This window comes from Micropterus dolomieu, linkage group LG10 (assembly GCF_021292245.1).
Source record: "Micropterus dolomieu isolate WLL.071019.BEF.003 ecotype Adirondacks linkage group LG10, ASM2129224v1, whole genome shotgun sequence".
In the NCBI taxonomy this organism is placed as follows: domain Eukaryota; kingdom Metazoa; phylum Chordata; class Actinopteri; order Centrarchiformes; family Centrarchidae; genus Micropterus; species Micropterus dolomieu.
In genome coordinates, this window is record NC_060159.1 from 13425752 (window position 1) to 13433330 (window position 7579).

The following is a 7579-nucleotide window of genomic DNA, read 5'->3' on the forward strand; positions in this document are numbered from 1 at the left end:
CCCTCTGCCTGTTTCTGTTGTCATTTTCACAATTTAATTTCTAACAAGTTCAGGTAGACTCTCTTATATAAACGAGCTACTGACAGTGTTACCTAGCGTGGTAATAAAGTAATCCTTTTGACATTAACTCTTAAGAGTTTTAAATGTGTTACATTTTAAAGAAATTCCTCTCATTTTGGATAAAGCAGCATAAAGGTGCCAAGCAGTCTTATTGGATCAAGAGTTATGCAAGTTGTGACTCATTAGATGGAAATCACACAGTATTGCTGGGAATGTGTAACCCACAGCAGATTAGATGCACCAGAGCATGCATTTAGTGATCTTGATGGTCATTGGCAGAGAAAAACTTCAAATGCAGTGATATGTAGAATCACACTCAAAATGCAATTTTTAGATTCGCCTCTAATTAGACCTCTTTATTGAGCTGATCTGTTGGAATCGTCAGAATCACTCGGGTGTATGCTGTTCCAGTTCAACTTGTAAAAGTTTGAGCTTTTGCTGTGGGCAGCTAAGACCTGTAATGCAGAGGGAGACCAGGTATGGTTGAAACATGGGGAGAGTTGTAACAACACCAATTCCAACAATTAGAATAAGATAGGAGTCATGAGATCATTTCAGTATTTACCTACTTCCTTCCCCATCACACATGGTGGTTGTCGAGGTAGGAAACAGTTACAATCAGAATTTATAGAGAAAAAAGTGATTTTGGGGTAAGAAAGTAATTTATTGACCAAGACTATATTTTGTTTAGTCTCTATAGTATTGCAGATAAAATTGTTTGACTTTTATTAGATTAAAATGTAGTTTCTTAGGCAACATGTGCATTTTTACCCTGATCATTTTAAACCACTATGCTAATACAGCTAGTTAAACATTGGCTGACAGGGGTGGGGTGGGTTGTAACATCTAGGGACTTTGTTGATTATCATTTTTTACAGAGTGTCCAATGCAGTCTGGGCCCACCAAGCCCGCATTCCAGGGTTACAAGCATTCATTTGTCAGCTCTGTGACCCTTTCACATGTAGTTCACATGTTGGTGTATATATCAGGACCCGATCTTTTCCATACTCAGTCTCCACTGGTGGAGAGGGCTGAAAAGAGTACCGGCAACTTGTGAGAAGTGCTGGTGCGCAAGAAAAAGCCCCAAGACGCCAAAGAGTGAAATGTAGAAGTGCTAGTACTGAGTACCGGACAGTACTGGCCTACTTCAACACATTGTAGTAGTGTTTATTTAGTATACTGTTAAGTAAGTTTGTCCCAGTAGACAAATCTACACACACACACACACACACACACACACACACACACACACACACACACACACACACACACACGTCAGTCAGGCATAGTCTGTTACAGAGAGAGAGAAACATCGTTATTTTATATCACTACCTGTTTTTGAAGCATATCATGTAGTGTGGCATCCATTTTTGCTTCTTTTGTCTTATTGTTACAACTTACCCCAGCATGTGTAACCACCTACCCAGGTAGTGGGGCAGGTTGTAACAAAGGCACACCATGTATTTGATGTCAACTCATGAGGTCTGTGATATTCTTGCAAAGGATTGAATTGGTGCCATTTGTAGTGAACAAATGTGGACACTTTGTATTAAATGAGAACTCTAGCAAAAAAAGTCAGTGAGTTGTAGTTGCTGAAGCAAGACGTGTTACAACCATACCTGGTCTCCCCTAATCCATAAATAACTGTGTCCAAACCAAAAGTGACACAAAGCATTATATTTACTTCAAAGACAAAGTGCTTGGGTTTGCGTACGTGGAAATTTGAGAAAGTGCATCCAGCTGTCTAGAACCCATTTTACTTGTCTTTCTCTGTCACTGTACAGTTGTAAATGTGCCCTTACTGCAATTTAACGTTAAAGCTTTAAACTTTGTCTTAATGCAGTTTTACAGTTAGACAGGTGACATTTGTGCCTCATCAAACTTAAATTCCTGTTTTGTGCAAGTGCAACCTTAAATGACTGTGTCGTTGAGTACAGACAAAATGACAATGCAGATTCAAATAATGTAGTGTGGACAGGCCGTGACAAATAACAGAATCTGTTGTTTTGCTGTCTTGCCATTTTTATTTCAGCGTGGAGTGTAAAAACTGATATGTTTTAATCCTGGATGTGGATGATCACTGAAGATGAGTAACAATATTTATAGCAAATTTAGGGTAATTAAATCTTACCCTATACTCTATTCATGTGTATTGCAAAGTGAGTCAAACAGATGGTTCAAATGTTCTCCTGAGACTGTTATACACATTTATTTCCCCAAAATGATTTAGTACAGAGCAGTAGGGTTAATATTGCAAGCAAGCATATATACTGGTGAAAATATTTAAGGCATTGTCTAGTCAGTAAGCTCATAAAGTGACCCTAGATGTGAAAGGTGTCCTCCTCAGCACATCAATAAATGCAGTAAACCGAAGCTGCTGTATTTTCTTCACCAAATGGGATAATAAACCTAAACCCTGAGAACAGCAATGTCCTTCACTGCACGCTTGATAGCCTGTCTTCAATTTCTCTGTGTCAGTAACTGCAGCTGTTCCCTGTGACCTCGTTTGGTTTTGCTCTGCAGTTGTGCCGCGGAGAGAAAAAAACACAGAGGGGAGGCAGAGTGCACAGAGAGATTCACTTCATTCAGCTGAAATTCAATATTAAGTGAGGTGAGGTGCATTTTCCATTTGGTCTCAATCAGGAGCCACTGAGACTGAAGAGCACGCAGGCTACAAACACTTCATTGTGAGCTCCCGTCAGTGATTAGCACCTCTCCTCTGTGAATGTGTGCCAATAAAACTGCAGGTGTGCTCTCTGGCTGGAATGAAAAAAATCGTAATTTTCTCATTACAAATCCCAACAAACCGTCGGAAACTGTGTGCAGGCCTTTTCACGCACCCTGTAACTCAAGCAGGAATGATTTCACACTGAGCGCACACCCAGCAGACGTTCTACAAATAATGTTATCTTTGTTTTCCTAAGATGTCATCTCTTGTATGACCAGGGGACAAAACAATGCTAACACCTCATGTAAATGAACCGTAAAGTACATTAACCCTACTTTGTAGCCTGAATGCAAAAGTATGTCCTGTTCCTTTGAATGCAAAATGCACGCTTTATGTTTCATAAAGACACATGAGACAACTAACAGGGATCCAAACAGGCCACACGAGTTGGCTGTGATGGTAAATCCTGTTTAAGTAATTCTTCATGAGATTGTCTACTTTCAGGAGCTTGGAAGCAATGTTGAATTGCAAATGACAATCAATGTTTGCAGTGGATTTGAAATCCAAATATAACTTATTAGTTTTTCCTACCGCCGGGAACAGCGTGTCTTGTTGCTGACATTTAGGCACAAATGTGAGATGGTCTTGAAAGAACTGAGAGCACCCGGCTGCACCTGGCTGAAAAAACACCATAAATCATTACAACACATACATGCACATGTACTAGCAAATGTAATGAATACAAGTAGGCCTGTTTCAGGGGCCAAATATTCCCACATACACATTTTGTTTTGCATTTGTGTGTGTGAATGTGACTGAATGTGTGTTTTCTCTCTCTAGTAAGGGAAACCTTGCCTCTTATGTAAGAACCCTCCCTGAGTGTTCACGCATACTTGCAGGCCCGCCTCCCACCGGCCAATCAGAGAGCTCCCTTGGTCGCCTGGGCCCCAGTGTTTTGTTCGTCATCGTGTAATAAGATTCAGACAGCGTGCAGCAGCTTAAGTGGGACCGGTGCAGAAAGTGAAGGACGAGACATAAAGAAGACTGGGGGAGGGAGCTCCTGGGCAGTGGGCCAAAAAACATAGCACTCATAGCCATGCAACTGTTATTCCACAAGGAGACCTGTTGCCATGGCAATAGAGCCCAATACCCCCCCACCACCCTCCTCCGACCCTCTAGCCTCCAGAGTCTATAATAACCTACTACTGTGCGTCACTCCCTCACAGTTACAGTACAGTCGTGTGGCTTCTCTAAAGATCAACAGAAGTGGCAGGTGATCATCAAAAATGCCTAAACACTTTTGGCACTTACAGAGTTTTCATGCTTTTAATATCTTCTACTTCCTCTTTGGGTTTTCTTGTCTTCATGTTTTATGATTTTATGTTTTTACACTGCAAAAATAACTTCCTCTTGTGGGACAATAAAGAACTGAAGTTATTTTTATGGCTTTCGCACCGCTCCAACAGTCTGGAACAGCCTATACTAAAATCAATGATGACTTTGGGGTCATGGTTGCATTGATGAGCTCTACGATTCAATGATCCCTGAGCTATAAATTGTGAATGAAGTGTTTGACCTGATCTGACCTTTGCATTGTAGGTTCACATTATGAACGTGCATGCTGAAGCATTTTTCTTGTAATTTTAAATCAGGCCAGAATGGCTGTAACACAACAGGAAACAACCCCCCGCCCCCAACAAAACAGGAATGGCAAGATCAGGTGCAGTGACACCACAGAGTGCTATTTCAGCGTCTTTGTAGGACAACCTGGTAAACTGACAATATTCACTGTCGCTGGTCGTTTTTAGGCTTCTGACACTGTTACACAACCTCACCTTAATCCCCAGGTAGGTACTACCTCCAGGTAGAGGAGGTAGTAACTCTAACCACAGATTTGGGGTCAGATTAGAGCTTTACTCAGCTCAGCCTTGACCATTGTAAAAACAAATCGATGTCTGACTCTGGAACAGCAGATGATGATCTTGTTCATTTTAATCCCACGGATAAAGCTTTGTAATTAGGGCTGGACTCTGTGGCATACAAGATTGTCAGTATCTTACCTTATATAGTGAATGTTTCACTTTAATGCTAACCAAAACTATTTACAGAATTGATGTATCAATGTATGTTATTTGAGATGGAGTGGCTGCCAATTTTCAGTACACTCCAACCCAGAAAAATAAAGTTATTATGTTGAACAACTAAACAAACAAGTTTAAGATTATGTGGGCAAGGATGGATTTAATATATTAGGGGTTTAAATTGTGCTTTTCTCTATTTTGTTTCTAATAGTGTTGACAAGACTTAGAGTTAGATTAGAAAAATAAAAAGTAAAAATAGATATGTCCAGTAGTGCTTATGTAGAGTGCTGCAGTATGGTACATACAATATGTTGCTGTACAGACCAGCAACGCCAAGATAAATATAATTGCATTTCAGAAGAGAACGTTTGTCACTGAGACCAGATTGGTGTCAGTTTCCAAGGGAGGAACTCTGAACTAATAACATGTTGAAGCATAATAATGTTGTAGTTTTTGCCTAAAGCTTTCACAATCACACTGTCACTGTTTCTCACTATTTATTCTGTGTTTAACATTCATTTGAAATAAATTTTCCCTAAAAATTCAGAGGGGAAAAAAGTTTACATAAGTTTAAAATATTGGCTCCTTTCCAAGGCAAACAACTCCTGAAGGTGACCCAAGTCAGACTTTGTTTTAAATCCTGGGCATGATTTCAAAGAACTAAGCTACAAACATCTCCTGGGACTCTAGCATGAATAAATATTGTATCTATTTATTGGCCTTAAGCACACAAGAACTGAAAACACTGGGCTTATATCAAGACGAAGTTTTCTCCTTCTGATAGAGCTGATAAATGTTCCCAGAAAGCTTTTACAACCCATACGTAACTCAAGGACACTCAGTCCCAGCCACCACTCATAACTTCAAAGCAACCACCCATAACGTGGAGTCTGCAGTGTACTATTAGAGTGATTTTAGGCATTTACAACAAGTATAAGTGAGACCAAAGCAACCATCCAGTAACATCCTACAAACTATAGCTTCTAACTAATGCTTTGGTTACTGGTTGTTAGTATGTTGTCTTCTATGTTGATTACAAGTTGCATAACAGGACTTTAATATTCCTGTGGAATTCAGTTGGTTCACATCTCAGCTACAGCTGCTTACTGGTGGTTAAAGCTGCTGCCTGAATGTGTTTTTGTTTTGCAAAAGAGCTTTTAACAAACAAAACAAACACGTTAATACAGGACAAAATTACAGAGAACTCCTTTGTTCCTGTAATCTAAAGCTGCTCCTTAGCTCTTTGCACCATATCGAGGTGTTCGTGATCCCTTATGGTTGTGAAATTTCTGTCAGAACAGGAAGGCTCCACACCAAAAAACTGCTGAAATGTGATCTTGCACAGCAGAGGCTTAGTTCATCACATGCATCAGTAAAAACATTACGACACTGGCTTCAGGTACTGTAGCAAGAACACATTATGCAATGCTTTGTTTGAGTAGGCACATCATACTGTACTTTAGTAAATCAGTAAATTAGTCTGCTGCTATCAGCTAATATTAGCTGATCACATATACATGTTTTTGTACAGTATCTCACAAATGTGAGTATATCCCTCACATTTGTTTAAATATTTATATATTATATCTTTTCATGTGACAACACTAAAGAACTGACACTTTGCTACAATGTAAAGTAGTGAGTACAGCTTGTATAACAGTGCTGTCTCCTCGAAATAACACATCACACGGCCATTAATGTCTAAACCGGTGGCAACAAAAGTGAGTACACCCCTAAGTGAAAATGTCCAACTTGGGCCCAATTAGCCACTTTCCCTCCTCGGTGTCATGTGACTCGTTAGTGTCACAAGGTCTCAGGTTTAAATGGGGAGCAGGTGTGTTAAATTTGGTGTTATCGCTCTCACACTCCCTCATACTGGATACTGGACGTTCAAAATGGCACCTCATGGCAAAGAATCCTCTCCGAGGATCTGAAAAATAAAAGAGTGGTTGCTCTACATAAAGATGGCCTAGACTATAAGAAGATTGCCAAGACCCTGAAACTGAGCTGCAGCACGGTGGCCAAGCGATTCAACAGGACAGGTTCCACTCAGAACAAGCTTCACCATGGTCGACCAAAGAAGTTCAGTTCACATGCTCAGCATCAAATCTGGAGGTTGTCTTTGGGGAATAGACGTATGAGTGTTACCAGCATTGCTGCAGAGGTTGAAGGAGAGGGAAGTCAGCCTGTCAGTGCTCAGACCATACGCCGCACACTGACTCAAATTGATCTGCATGGCTGTCGTCCCAGAAGGAAGCCTCTTTTAAAGATGATGCACAAGAAAGCCCACAAACAGTTTGCTGAAAACAAGCAGACTAAGGACATGGATTACTGGAACCATGTCCTGAGGTCTGATGAGACCAAGAAAAACTTATTTGGTTCAGATGGTGTCAAGCTTGTGTGGCGGCAACCAGTTGAGGAGTACAAAGACAAGTGTGTCTTGCCTACAGTCAAGCATGGTGGTGGGAGTGTCATGGTCTGGGGCTGCATGAGTGCTGCTGGCATTGGGGACCTACAGTTCACTGAGACAGTCCATGAATGCCAACATGTACTGTGACATACTGAAGCAGAGCATGATCCCCTCCCTTCGAACGACCCCAAACATACTTCCAGGATGACTACTGCCTAAACCCTATTGAGAATCTGTGGTCATCCTCAAACGGAAGGAGCGCAAGGTCTCTAAAATCCACCAGCTCTGTGATGTTGTCATGGAGGAGTGGAAGAGGACTCCAGTGGCAACCTGTGAAGCTCTGGTGAACTCCATGCCCAA